This window comes from Amblyomma mixtum, chromosome 3, assembly GCF_055824585.1.
Source record: "Amblyomma mixtum isolate Tamu chromosome 3, ASM5582458v1, whole genome shotgun sequence".
Taxonomy (NCBI): Eukaryota; Metazoa; Arthropoda; class Arachnida; order Ixodida; family Ixodidae; genus Amblyomma; species Amblyomma mixtum.
In genome coordinates, this window is record NC_143014.1 from 132,672,371 (window position 1) to 132,687,414 (window position 15,044).

General features: G+C 45.3%; 1 long non-coding RNA gene across 2 annotated transcripts in view; it reads right to left on the reverse strand.

The window, feature by feature from the left end:
* Window positions 1-7,107: 7,107 nt before the first annotated feature.
* The window catches only part of LOC149351974 (uncharacterized), a 114,986-nt gene continuing 107,049 nt past the window's right edge, over window positions 7,108-15,044 (reverse strand). For both annotated transcript variants that reach the window (XR_016289514.1, XR_016289515.1), the window contains exons 2-3: window positions 11,750-11,975; window positions 7,108-7,664 (exon numbers count right to left, since the gene is read on the reverse strand). This is a non-coding gene — a long non-coding RNA (uncharacterized LOC149351974). The remainder of the gene's footprint in view (window positions 7,665-11,749; window positions 11,976-15,044) is intronic.

Genomic DNA, 15,044 nt, shown 5'->3' on the forward strand with positions numbered 1-15,044 from the left:
AGCGCACCACCGACCCTAGCGTGCGGCCATCGCTCACGGTTCGAGTGAGTGATTTTGCAGGGGGGTGCAGCCGCCCCCCCTTGCCCCCCCCTCCGGACGCCCATGTACAGAAGGCTTCTTTGCAAAACAACTTCAATTTTAATGCACCCGGGTTGCATGCCTTGTGATTTGATAAGATGATGGTGAAATGTGTGATTAGAAAATTGAAATTAGAGCCTTAGAGAAATGAGAGAAAGATATCTATCCTAATACGGCGATGAAATCAAAATCTTGCGCTAATATTGCGTTGTGTAGCTTTTTGTGTAAACTGTGGGTTTACACGCAGCAGCAGTCTGAAAGGGAACAGAAAATGAGCATTCATCGGATGACCACTGCGCATTATGAGCGGCAGGTAGACTTTAACCCTCCCTGTGTACAGTTTTTCAACCCAACGAGTCCCCTATGCGACATTTTCAAATTCTGTGCTGAAATAATTACAAAATTCTTTGTTCTGAGCAAAGTGACGGCTGCCTTTCATTATGCAGACATATGTATGTACGTGGCAACGGTGGTCATGTGATGCTGACGTAATTATGAATCACGCACAAGTGAAGATAGGCTGGCGCAATTCAGGCTGACTGAAGTGAATATGTTTTGGACAGAAGTTATGCAACTGAACTCTTAGCTAAGTCCGCACAGAGCTCGAAAGCGCTGAACAGTCTGTCTTGCACTAGCGTTCTGTTCAGTAGGTATGGCTGGTTTTGCCGCATAGAAACATAAAAAAAAACAAGGTGTGATATTTTCGAATGCAATTTCTTGGTTTAAATACGATATGCTTCAGGAAAGAAGATTGCCCAAACAGCGAAATGCTTCAGTAGATTATTTGTTTTGAAGGCTGACAGGGGCGAAGGGATTCTCACAAGAAAGGTGGCAATAGTAAGGGTGTCGCGCTGGTGGACACCGAAAGACGAAAAGCCTTCGTTGTAGGAAAAAGAATAAATTCTGCAGCGGCTTTTACTACTCTTTTATCACTGCCGTAGCATCGTAGTTATGAGCAGGGTGAAATGTTGGTGCTTGATTTAGTGTTTGTATTTACTGCTGACCACTCCTTTTTATCACTGTTTTTTTTCTCCTCAAAGCTTCTGTTCTGCACTAGTGAATAAGGCTGCGCAGAGCTTCGTTCAAGATGAAGTAACGAGGTGGAGCTCAATTGCGCATACTTTGGAAGGCTGAGATTAACCATAGCAGCTCAGGAGTTCCAACGTGTTATCATGGAAATGATAATCTTGCATGCGAAGACGCTCTGCCAATTTTTCTTTAACATGTATACATTTTTATTCGCTAAATTTATTGTAAATGTTTTTATTATAGCTGCTGGTGTGAGTGTTTCGATACGATCTTAACTTTGTAATATTGCCTTGCATTTTTTTTTGTTTTCACTCTGAACTCTTTAATGAGCAGAATATACTTTTTATAATGTTTTATAGGTGTTTTTAGTTACCTCGTAAATCAATTTAATGATCTAGAAGAATTTTAATCTAGCATGCGTTAGTTATTATTGCAAATAACGTGCTGTGCATTGTTCTCATGTGTTTTTTATGACTGCTCATCCCCCCCCCCCCCCCCTGGGGGTGTCTAAACTGGGGGAGGCAGGGACAAATAAAAAAATAAATAGTAAAAAATGGCTGCTTTCTAAAAATACCTAGGACCTGTTCATAAAAAGAATTTGAATAAAGGGGTGAAAATTCTGCGGAAAGCGCGCAGGCACATTCGTGGTCACGTTTGAATTTACAGCATATTTCCTGCGTCTAACTGTGCCCACAGTTCACGCATTATGCTGGGCGTCACCCAATCTCATATCCATTGAAAAATCGAAACAAATACCTTTGTTACGTTCTCCAAGGGAGGTTCACTTTTGCAGGCAAGTAGCAGGAAGGCAGAAGACCTAGATACTTAGTAATACATTTTTAATTCTTAAGCGGGGTTAGGCCTTTCACTTCAATTACGGGTGAAAAAAAAACGGGTCACATTGGAATCAATACCGTATTATGAAGCTGACGCAGCTTACCTCTCAGAAAGAGGAGGAGGAAAGGCAGGGAGGTTAACCGGAAGGAGAAAGCGGTTTGCTACCCTGCACTGGGGGGAGGATAGGGACGAGGGTGCATAATGGTGAAGGAGAAAAAAGAGTAGCAGGAAAATGAAATCTCTACGCTAAGTCAGCAAACCTTCGGTAAAATGACAGCCTGTCGTGCAGGCCAGAAGTCCTCGAGAAGCGGATTAGTGCCTTGGAGGACTTCACCGCCGATGATCGCCGCGGCCAGTAGCTGAGAATCTTTATTTCCGTCAGTGGGCGTGGCCCTAGACGATCCATCACACGGAAGAGAGCCTGGTTTTCGGCACTGTACGCGGGGCATTAGCAACGAATGTACGCTGTAGTCAGGCCCTCTTTGCAAATGCCATGGCAAAAAACAAAACAGTTCGTTAGGGAGAAAACAAGAGTTTTTCGCGAAAAAAAAAAAAGAAGCCCCATTCTGCCACTCGGCGTACACTCAGTGGAGTCACTCGAGAAGAACGATTTGACGAAGCAGTTGGGGTGTTCGTTTTGTTTTGCAACAGCGCGAGCTTTCCAAGCGCAGTGGGCTGGCTCCTTTCCAAGCGCACACCAAAATAGTGCCGGGGGTAGGGCGGAGGCGGTCGCTTGTACCCGGTTTTTGGAACCGGTGGGTGTCCGGTGGCACCGGGATTCGAACCCAGCACCTCCCGAAGCCGTGGCGGACGCCTCAAGCTACTAGGCCACGGCTATGGTGACATTACTGGCGAGAAAAATCGTTATATCAGTATACTATTGATTCTCATCTAGTTCTTTCCACGGCTTGCGATTGCCAGGGATAAAAAGAGGCAATATTTTATCCACGATGGAGTCCATGGTGCACTTTCGTCTGATTTCTGAACTTAACTGTGGCCGTGGTCTAAGCAGGGAGTAGCGCGACCTCTGGTTGCAAAGCTGGTAACTGTTAACATGTCCCGACGCTAGTACGTGTAGTCCACCATTGACTGTACTTTATTCTGCTTCCCGGTTAAAGTGATTGGTCTCAGCTATTTTCTAGCATTTTGGCCGTACATTAGAGTTGTCTTATTTAACACCTGTGCCAAGAAAAATCGAGTATTTAGCTACTTTCTGCAAAGCAGCGCCGATCGGCTGGCTACAGTGTGCGGCTTATCTCGGCACGAAAAAATGCTGTCGACGGCCTATCTCATTGAGCCCGAAGTGCAGCTGTTGCCCGGGGCGACTATCCGGAAGCTGACCGCGGCTGATAACCAGAAGCATATCTGGTTTCGCGGCCTATTTTGTTTCGATAGGACAAAGAATGGAGGGCGGGGTGCTTTACCCTGGCAGACAGCAGTATTCTTTCAGCTCGTGCTTTTGTTAGCGGGGCAAATCTGGAGCTAGCGTTTATAGAGATTACAATTACGGGTGTTCCTCGTTATACGCTAGGCAAGCACGGTTTCTCTTCGTTGAAAAAAAAAAAAAAAGAAACCTCCTTGCTTACGCTTTCTAATGGGCAAAAAAATAATAGTGTTTCAACGTAGTTTCTAGTAGACGTGCGAAAGCGTGTTTTTAGCGGGATTGGCTCATTGTTTTGCTATTTTTGGCCGCATATATAAATGAAGAGAGCTGAGCGCCGCCAGATTCTCCGTGCCGTAAAACCATCTTTCCGTTGCTTCGTACAAAACGGTGCCGCACAACTCGCTTGAAGAAAAAGAGAAAAAAACCTCAGCGCGTCAAACCAAGAGCAGCGCGCGCTCCACTCTAGAAGCCAGCGTCTCCGGAAGGGCCTTCCAGCTTCTCCGGGTCGTCGGACTTGCACAGGGCCCTGTGTTGTATTGTTATCTGCCACTCTATTGCATTAGTGTAAGTAGGTGTCTTGAAAGATCTCTCGGTTTGGGTACTGCGCACTCATGTTTGGATGGTTTGGTTTGGTTTATGGGGTTTAACGTCCCAAAGCGACTAAGGCTATGAGAGACGCCGTAGTGGAGGGCTCCGGAAATTTCGACCACCTGGGGTTCTTTAACGTGCACTGACATCGCACAGTACACGGGCCTCAAGAATTTCTCCTCCAAAGAAATTCTAGCCGCCGCTGGTAACGGCGGGATGGTAACTGCTCCTGATCGTGTATCTGGCGCAATACCGATTGTTCTTCTGTGAACTTCTTCTCTGCCTCGCGAGCGGCGAAACTTGGCACCGAGCGGCCAACCCTTTCTCGCGCTTGGTACTATTTATTTATTGAGTATTGATTTCGGGGCGGTTCGGTTCTAGTTGAAAATCTTAAGTGTTTTGTTTTCCCGATGTAAATCTGCATTTCCCATGTGTGACACCATTCTGTTAATTTAGCTAAGTTGAACTGAAGAATACGCTCATCGTCTGGGTTAACTATGTCTCTATAAATTATGCAGTCGGCTGCGAAAATACGTATAGATGAGGCTATGTTAGAGGCTATGTCATTGATATAAATAAAAAAAGGTAAAGGACCAAGCATGTACTCTTGCGGAACACCTGAGGTTACTCTAATATGGTTAGAAATGCACTGGCCAAGTTTCACTGCCTGAAAACGATTCGTTAAAAATTGTTCCATCCAATTACTCGTTTTATGGTCAAGCTGAAGGCTACGGGTCTTTAATAGCAAACGTTTATATGGCACACGGTCAAAAGCTTTAGAGAAGTCTATCAAAATCGCATCGGTGTCATTCGAGATAGGTGAAGGTCTGTTATAAGTTCGGAAAGCTGAGTTTGACACGATTTTTTGGGTCTGAAACAGCGCTGATTACCTAAGAGCAAGCTATTCCTATTCCGATGATTCATGACGTGGCTAAACAAGATGTGCTCGAATAATTTGCACGGTATGGAGGTTAGAGATATTGGCCTGTAATTTTTGGGATTGGTATTGTTGCCTGATTTATGTAAAGGGATAACATACGCAGTTCTCCAGTCATCAGGAATGCATCCTGTGCCAAGTGATCGCTGGAATATTATTGCAAGAAAAACGGATGAGTAATCGTATGTTATGGTTAGGAGCTTAGAGCTAATACCGTCAGGACCTGGGCTTGTGCTCATGGGCAATCTCTCGATTGCCCGGGTCACACCGTTTACAATAATTATGATAGGCTGGAAATCGTGCTGGATGACTGGCGAAGGAACTGTCAGATATGAGTGAAGGGTTGATTCGTCCGTGTATGCGTCATTAAAAGTCTTGTTGAAAAGTTCGGCACACTCGACTAATGGCAATGGTGTAGCATTGTCTCTGCTTAGTACTGGCACCCCATGATTACTTTTCGGGTTGACAATACGCCAGAACTTTTTTGGATTGGATTTTAGCATATTAAGAAGAGTGACCTTAAAATACTTGTGTTTTGCATCTTGAATTTTGGCTGAGGTTAAAACAGAAACTTTGTTGTATTTTTCCCAGTCAACATGAGCTTTGGTTCGTGAAGCTTTTCTATAGGCGCGTTTCTTTTTATTTAAAGATCTCTTCCCTTCATGAGTAAACCATGGATCAGCAATTCGGGTTTTAATTACTGATTTAGGAATTCATGAGTCCTCAATTTCTTTGAGTTTATCACGGAACAAATTCCAGTTCTGGTGCCTTGTACTTGTTAACTTGTTGGTAACGTGATTAGTAATTGGTTAATTCTATCTATATCTGCGCGTGCGCAGTTGAGAATACATTTTTTTAATTTGATGTTATCGGGGCGAGGCATCAAAATCGAAGAGTGTATGAGCTTATGATCGCTTATTTCCTCCGACACATCGACAGAAGCGAACTCGGGATGGGTTGTAAGCACAAGGTCCAAGATATGATTACCGCGCGTAGGCTCGCGGACCAACTGTGTTAAATGATGGAGCTGCAATGAATGAACAAAACTAAGGCACTCGGACTGGTTTTGTTAGGACGTGAAATGCGGTGACGTTGACCAGTTTATAGTGGGATAATTAGAATCACCCAGAATAACCACGGCTTTCGGGAACCTAACAGAAATCTGTTCCAGAGCGTAATTCAAGGAATCGAACTCTGGCCGGGAATCAGGGGGCCGATAGCACACACGAATAATAACTGTACGAAACTCATCACGACTGGATATCCACACCATTTCAAGAGGTGAATCAATTGACATCAAGGCAGCATGAAATTCATGTCGAATAGCTATAATAACTCCACCACCACGGGAGCCAGTTCTGCCTTTGCGAAATACTTGAAACGACTGAGATAAAGAAAGTTCGCGTGTAGAAACGTCATCTGAAGGCCAGGTTTCAGTGCCCAAAATCATGTCTGCTGAACAAGTGTGTACAAATGCATCAACTTTAGGCAAAAGGCTACGAAAATTCGGCACGAGGAAAGATAAACGGGTTTTATTGAACGAATTGCTCTCACCTGACCGCGTTTGTCATTCAGTGGAAGAAAAGCCATCTTGTTTGATCTGAATTACGCTGCATGTAGTGAAGTCTTACTGGAAAATGCGTCCATTCTGGTGTAGCTTGTTAAAACGAACACTGAAGCGTTCCTTTTCTTTTTTGTTCTGCTTGGCGTATTCACGCAACTTTTTCCTGGCTAGCTGCACCTTAGGGAAAAAATCCTCTTCCAGCCACACCTTAGGTTCGTCCAAGTCTTTCAGTTTATAGACATTGCGCAATGCTTCGGCTTTCGAATTGAAGCTCACAAACTTAACAATTAATGGCCGATGAAAGAAACCCTTCACGGTGCTGACCCACACGGTGAGCCCGTTCAATGTATCCGGTTTGTACTTTAAGGTGGTGGAAAAGAATTCCTTCACAATTTTTTCTGATTTGGTGTAATCTTCGTGTTCATCAGGGAGACGTTTAATTAGCAAATTGTTTCTCCGCATGCGATTGTTTTGTCCTCGACAGCGTCTGCAAGTCCTTCGCTTGTTTTCAGTATGTCTTCCTTCACTCCCTGCACGGATTCGTTGACTGCATCCACATTCTTCTTAATATGTGGAACATTAGCTAAACTCTGCTCGATGGCAGTTACTCGCGTCCCTATGCTCGCTGCCTCGTCCTTGACTTCCGCCAGAGCCGCAGCCGTCCCTCTATGAAATTCCTTCAGCAGTACGAGAAAGTCCTCTACCTTGGGCCCGGGATTAGCTTAGACGTCTCCCGAAGCGAGCAGGAGTAGCGCAAAACAAGATGAAAGTAATATCAGTGAGAGCCTTGGGCAAAGGACTAGGATGAGGCCCGATGCTTCTTTAAAGCGTGCAGCGCGCTAACACTTGCTCTGTCGGCATGCAAAGAACGCGCCGATGCGCGCTTGATCGGTACACATGTCAGCTTCCATTTGGATCGCAAAAAGAAAACAAAAGATCCGAACGGATCGGGTGGGGATCAGCGGCCTCAAAGAACAGTGCTAAATTACAAATAACGTCTTACATCTGAATAAACGCCTACCAAGAAAAGGAAAACGGTACAACTTAGCAAGTGCACTGTGTGGCCATGAGTCCCAGGTGAACGATGGCTGGCTGTCCTTAAGTAGTCTTTGGTGGCGCTGGTTCCGTAGTGACGTCAGAAGGCTTGCCAACCTCTTCGGCAACGCAATCCAAGTTTGCAGATATGTTGATGACCACGCAGAGTTCTTTGTGACGACCAAGGCCACTCCGCGAACAGACGGCAATCACTAAAAAAGGAAAATGGTACAACTTAGCAAGTGCACTGTGTAGCCGTGAGGCCGTACTTTGCTGAAGAAAGAAAGAATGCAGATGGGACGGTAACTATAAATGCAGTTACGATCGCCTGTCTTAAAAATGGGGATTATTTTACCAGCCTTGAGACAATCTGGAAAAACACCTGTCTCGAGCGTTTTGTTACTTATAATGGCCAGAACTGGGTATATGTCTTCTGAAATGAGTTTAACTTTAGAAGGATGAATAGGAACTTAATCCTAGACCGGTTGTTTTGAGCGATTTAATGACTTAATGGACTTCTTCTGCAGATGTAGAACGTAAGTAAAAAGATCGGGAGCAACGTGACAGGGAAGGTAAAGTGGTTACGTCCTGTAAACACTGGGAAAAGTTAAAGTGCTGGCTAAAACCACTAGCAATGTCACTAGGGTTATTATATGTCGCATTTTCACATATAACCTTTGTAAGACACGTTTCACGAATATCATTGTTAAGAAATTGCTTTCTAAGTTGCCAATTACGTCTAGTGTAATTTTCGTTTTTTTTAAGATGTGATATTGATAGTAATTACACTTTGCAAGTCTCAGTACCACCGAAAGTATATTGGAATATTTTTAAACCGAGATCGCAAAGCATTGTTAGAGGGTTGGGTTTCAAGCTTTTTGCGTAAATTATTTTTTTTATTAATAGAACGGAACAACGACTTAGTAATCCAAGGATTTCTTGGTGTTCGAAACCACCTAACAGCAGGCGGGGTGCATTGTTCAATGCATGCGGAAATATTTGTTGAGAACTGTTCGAACGCTTTACTGGGACATTTTTCCTCCAACTCAGAATTCCAATCGATGCGGCGATTGAAGTCGACAAATTTTTCGTAGTTAAAAAATGCTGTATTATAATTATTTAGGGGCTTTGTGTTTTTTTAACCTAGACATAAAAAAATGGGATTATGATTAGTAATTGAGCGGTCGATTACTCCTGCTGTGTAATGAGCACCCGTATTAGTCAGTATATTGTCACGTAGCGGTGACTACAGTCCGGCGAGCAGGAAAACAGCGAGGATGCCTTCGAAACGGAACTCTTTATTTGGGTTGACTTGCGCCCGCAAAGAACTGAGTCACTCGGCGTCGTCGAACAGAATCCCCGCCGCTGTCGGCCGTGCTCTTTTTAAAGCAGATAGCGAACCTTCGAGATAAAGCGTGGAAAGTTACTAGAACATTCTGGCACAAAGTAGAATCAGCTCCGCCTGGATGCGATCAATCGAGATAAATCTAGGCGCGTCTTGCGTCACAAATGAAGCGATAAAACGGCGTGTCGGCAGCCTTGAAGCATGAACAAACAAACACTTCAAACAAACGCTACAAAGATTCGCGGCAATATGATCAATTAATGAATTCGAGCCAGCTATGTCAGATTGAGTGGGAGAAAGAAGTAGATATGAAATGCGAAAGTTCAGCATACATTTTACATATTCAGACCAGCATGAGCTGCTAAGGTTAAGAATATTAATATTTATGTCACCACATACTATTATGTTCTTATTTTCATTTGCCAAGGTATTAGAGATTATTTGTAACTGTGAACAAAAAATTGGCTGTGGCTTCGCTAAGGTTAAGAATGGATATCTCGAAGCGAAAAGCTGCGGAAAGGCGGAGCAAGAGCCGCGCGTGTAGTGAATACGGCGCTGTCTTACAAGGTTGCTTTAGAGACATGTACTGTGGCGTGCATTCCTCTCGGGTGCACACCAAAATATGAGAGACAGGCATTTGCTTTCCTTAAAAGCAATTTTCATTTCATTTCATTTTCCTTAAGGCCCTTACGGCGCGTTTCGGGTATCCACTGAGATATGAGAGAGGCAGGAGTCGTTTCCTTTCCTTAAAATCAATTCTCTTTTCATTTTGCTTTCCTTACGGCGCGGTTCGGGTGTGCACCGAGATATGAGAGGTTCCTCACGCACTGCTTGTGTTTTCTTTATTTTTTATTTGTACAGCGTGTGACGTCACTCCTTTCGAGTGTACACCTAGATATGAAAGACAGGCATTTCCTTTCCTTAAAACTAATTTTCATTTCATTTAATTTTCTCTTAAGGCCCTTACGGCGCGGTTCAAGGTATCCACCGAGATATGAGAGAGACAGGCGTCGTTTCCTTCCCTTAAAACCATTTTTTTCATTTTCCTTCCCTTACGGCGCGGTTCGGGTGTCCACCGTGACGTCACGAAGTTCGCGCATGCGCACCTGTGGCTTTTTCTGACGACAGGGCCCACGCTAGCCTTCTCTTCCCTTACGGCGCGGTTCTGATGTCCACCGTGACGTCACGCAGTTTTCGCATGCGCACCTGTGGCTTTTTATGACGACGGGGCCCACGCTAGCCTCGGTGTTGACTAGCCTAGTGAAGCTTTTCGCTTCAAAATCTATATAAGATGATAACGGTGAACGATAAACGCAGGCAACTATGTGCTGCAGTTGTTCAGTGGTAGTACAGACTGATCAAATTCAAGCCAAATGGATTCGCATTGAACTTCGTTAAATTAAATATCGTGGCGACGGACATATATTCAGATCGTATCTGATAAATATGGCAGAACCACCACCACGTCAAGTGTCCCGATTGCAGTACTCTGAGACATGTTTTGTCAGCTCATATAAATATCCATCATTTTGCGACAACTACGCTCCAGACAGACAGATGAAGGAAAGCCCCGCCGCGGTGGCTCAGTTGTTACTGCGCTCGGCTGCTGACCCGAAAGATGCGGGTTCGACGCCGGCCGCGGCGGCCGAATTTCGATGGAGGCGGAATTCCAGAGGCCCGTGTTCTGTGCGATGTCAGTGCACGTTAAAGAACCCCAGGTGGTCGGAATTTCCGGAGCCCTTCACTACGGCGTCCCTCATAGCCTGAGTAGCTTTGGGACGTTATACCCCTGTTGCATATCCATAGCGTGCCCGCACAACGCCAAACCAGGGAAGCAGCCGCACAGCCAGTAGAACCAGAAAAATGAACGTTTATTCAAAAGTGTAGGACGTATTTATAAGTGGCCGAGTGACCGGAAGATAGGAAGGAGCACGTGTACATAGCGATAGCTCGAAGCTATTAAGGATCGCCAGATAAGGCGATAAAAGATGCGCGCACTTCGGAAACACACGTGAAGATGCCATAACTCCCATAAACCAAACCAGATGAAGGAAAAGGAGCGGTCTATTAAAGTAAGTAATGCTACAAGGTCATCATGATGTTTGCGTGTGCTGCGGATGTTAAGGTCCAGTAATGATAGTGAGACCTGTTTGTCTTGGAATATATTTTTGCCTGACGGTACGAAGAAATAATGTGATAGACGACGAACAGCTGTAAGCACCTGCGTGAAGATGGCAAGGTCCACAACACACGAAATACAATAGACCGTGCTCTTATCGGCTTTGATTGTGAAGTTATTGGTCCACCAGTACTTCCACTCCTTTTTCTTTTTTGAGCTCGCGTGCACGCCCAAGTTTTCGTACAGTGTCAGGCGATCATTCACATACAGTTGCTCCTCCGAGCTTTGTGGCAACCCCATATCGACTGTGGACAAATTAGCCTTCCTTGCTTTAGCACAAAACTCAAGTTTCTTGTCTCTTCACAGGAACCACGTGATAATATTGGTGTCTGTTTTGGAAGGAACACAATTTGCAGTGTTAAGGTCAGAGGGGTTGACGGGACAGCCAATTTTGTCACCAATGGCTTGAACAACCGACACGTAGCTGTCACTTTGCATTGTTGGGACAGCTTTCACCTCGATGTCGTTTAGGCCTGAGTATTGCTCCAGATCAGACATGCGCTGTGACAGTTCGTTTTTTTCTTTCAGTGCTTTGTTTTCTAGGGTAAGGGTTTAGCTGTTGTTTTTTTTTTACTGTTTCGTACAGATCATTGAAAGTGACGAGGGTTTCCTTCATCGCGACCATTTCATCCCGAAGCGACTGAATTTCGTTTGCAAGCTCGGCACAAGACGGCATGGTTCAACCGTCCCTGCAGTCAGTTTAGGCAGCAGTGGCAGCAGCAGAAGATTAGGTCAATACCTTAACAATACGAACCAAAAAATTATACACCAACCTGAATGAAGCAGTTGAGGGGAATTAGCACCTGCCTGCGCCGCATTCCGCAACCACTGCTGCCCAAATGACGAGAAGCGATGCGTCCTCTTATAGTAGGCGTGGCCGGTGGGTGTCAGGCGTAGCAGGCCGGTCCCGATGACCAGGCGGTTAGCTGTGCACGAGCGGTGGTTGTGGAGGGATCAGATCGGATGCAGATTCCGTCCAACGTCAAAGTCGCCGATTTCCTGAATGAAGCAGTTGAGGGGAATTAGTGTCTGTATGCGCCGCTTCCCGCAACCGCTGCTGCCCAAATGACGAGAAGAGATGCGCGATGCGTCATCGCTTCTCGACACTAGACACCACCAGGCGGTTGTGTCTTGCTTGCTATATCTAAAACATTACAGTCGCACCACATTCCATTGCAAACTAACCTAGAATCCATTTGGGCATGCGTGGAACTAAACCTTCAAAAACCATGCTTTGGTGTATGTTAGAGACCTCCCAAATATCCTTCCACGTTCACATCACCGCGCCCTTGGCTACCTTCCTCGTAACTGTTTCTCTGCTCCCATCTCGCTGAAACTTCTCCTTTATAACTCTTTATTTCTCAGTAAGCTGGAATATGTGGCGTTCATTTGGGATCCCTTCACGGAAAACCTAATCAGTGCCCTCGAACTAATTCAGGATAACTCGGCACGTTTCATACTTCACAGCAATAACTGCACCGCTAGCGCAACTTATATGATGAATATATTACAGTTAACATCCCTTGCTAGCTGTTGAAAGTACACTGGTCTTTATTTACTTCGCAAAATAATGTACCATAATCCCGAACTGCGCAGCGAATTTACACCCCCTCCGTCATATGTTTCATCACGTGTTGATCATTCCTATAAAATCGGCATTACTTTCTTTAAAACAAAATGTGCAGCAGAGTCTTTCCTTCCACGAACAGCAAAGGACTGGAACCAGATTCCCGGAACTACAGCCTCCATCATCGATCACCAGCGTTTTGTTCCGCCTTAGCGACAATTGTATAATTACGATTGAAACGCCCTGCACGCAACCGATGTATACAACCACTCCCCTCTTCAATGCCCTCTGGCCTTGAGGATAAAATAAATGAAATGGGGTGATTTGGAAAATTCTTGCTTTAGAATGGCGACCGTAGCTTGGTAATCGTCTGGGGCGTCTTCACCCGTTTGGCTGGGCAGCCTTTCGTGCATGATATATGCGATTTCCCTCATCACCGAGGTGACAAATGAGGAGTGCACTTTGTGGTCTACTGACAGTCGTGACCTTTCTTGTAGCTGCAGGTATGTCTCAAACATTTGGTACCATAGAGACCACAGGACCTCGGGTCGGCCAGGGCTCATAAGAACTGCGGTAGCGGCTCCACGTTGAATCTCGCCATTACCGCCTCCTGAGCCATTTCTAGAAAACTCTGCTGCATTCCTCGAAGAAAGGTGAAAGTACTTCTTTTTCCTTTATGAACGCTGACCTTCCGAGCTACTATAAGCAGCGTTCGCAAGTCTTCGTTCTGTTAGGCCTCGCGTTCGACCGCCGTTGGCCATGCTGCCAGTGCTCACACAGTAACGGGGAAGTCGATGCAGGATGCGCCGCCATCTTGTGCGCCTTGACTGAAGATGTCGCTGTTGGCGCCGACTTTTGAAATGAGACACTCGACATTACATCGGAGTTCCCCTTGAAACTATCCGTGGCTGGACGACCGACTTCGTGTATCCTCTTTGCCCTTTATGAAATTTATGTTGCGCACCGGCTGTATTTATCGACGTTCACGGATTTCATCGAGTTCGGACGATGCCGGCCAAGGCAACTTCGGGAACTTGAAAAAACTCCGTGCAGTCACACCGAAACGAAGAATGAAGAGGAGGGAGCTACTTGACACGGCACATCGTTGTAATAACTTGTTTTGCTCCCCGAAGCGTACGGACGTAAAGAATATGAGTTACCATCATTTTGAGACGGCTTGTGTCTTACGACCTAGTCATGAAACTGGGTGCCTGTGTCGGTACAGTCTTGTACTTGGGCCTAACGACCCATGGTCGCCAATGTGATGGGGGCGAAAGCCCCGTAAGAACGATGACGAGGCTCACTGGTCGAGTGGTAGACGAAATACCCTTTATTAGACGAGGACGCGGAAATTTATACCCTTTAGTCATATTACACTTATATAAGCCAATTACAAAGTACACACTGACAAACACAAGACAATTAACCAAACTGAAACAAGAACAAAAACAACACATCCAGTAACCAGCTTAAAAGCTAACATGCCTTAGCTGTTTGTTGTTGTCCCCCCAAGGTGACAAAGCCGAAGAACATATCATCCAACTCAAGAGACCTATTTTTAAATAATATTGCTGCTGTCCCCATTACATCCAAGCAAGGCATGCGGGAACAAAAAGACAATAGATAACTCTGGTTTGCTAAGAAGAAGACGAACCCGTAGCACGCAAATTGTGTCGCGCCTTTCCCCCTTGCCCCCTGGCCCTGACGGTGTCCATTCTTCCGTGATTAAAAGTTTGTTTCAGGATACTCCCGACGACTTACTGGCGCTTGTAAATCACTCTCTTAAAGGTCCATGGATTTCAAATGAGTGGCATCGAGCGAAGGTTGTCCCTTTGCTTAAAAAGTAGGGTGAAGGTTACGTGTTCGACAATATAAAGCCAATCTCCTTAAATTCGTATTTCGAAAAGGTAATTAAAATGGTGTTGCATGGCTGAATCATGTCAGTCATTTCAGAAAATGGGTGGTTGAATCCTTGCCAAATAGGTTTCAGGCCAGGGTGCTTTCATATGGTGTGCCCATACCAACCTCGAGAGCTAATACAATTAGCTCGTCGGCGAAAGCAATAGGCCGCGCTTGCTACTCTAGATGTGTCAGGCTCATAACAGCATTCAGCACTGGACGCTGTTGCAAAGCCTACAGGCTGTAAGACTCCCGAGCTACTTTGTGGCACGGATTTCGGAATTTCTGGCTGACCGAGAATTTTATTGCTTCCAGAACGGTGTTTCCTCTGGCAGATTTCGACAGGCGAGAGGAGTGTCTCAAGCTGCGGTTCTCTCCCCTGTTCTTTTCAACATCTTACTCAGCTGTGTTCCCTGCAGTTATAAGATGAAAGCCTATTCGTATGCGGATGACATCGCCTTTTTTGCGTCCGAGAAAGACATATACTCTCTGTACCAGTCCTTGCAGTCTTACCTCAATGTCTTGGACCAATGGTTAGGGCATACTAACCTGTCCCTTAATGTCAATAAATTTGCTTTATTGGTTTTTCCGCTCTCTTATCC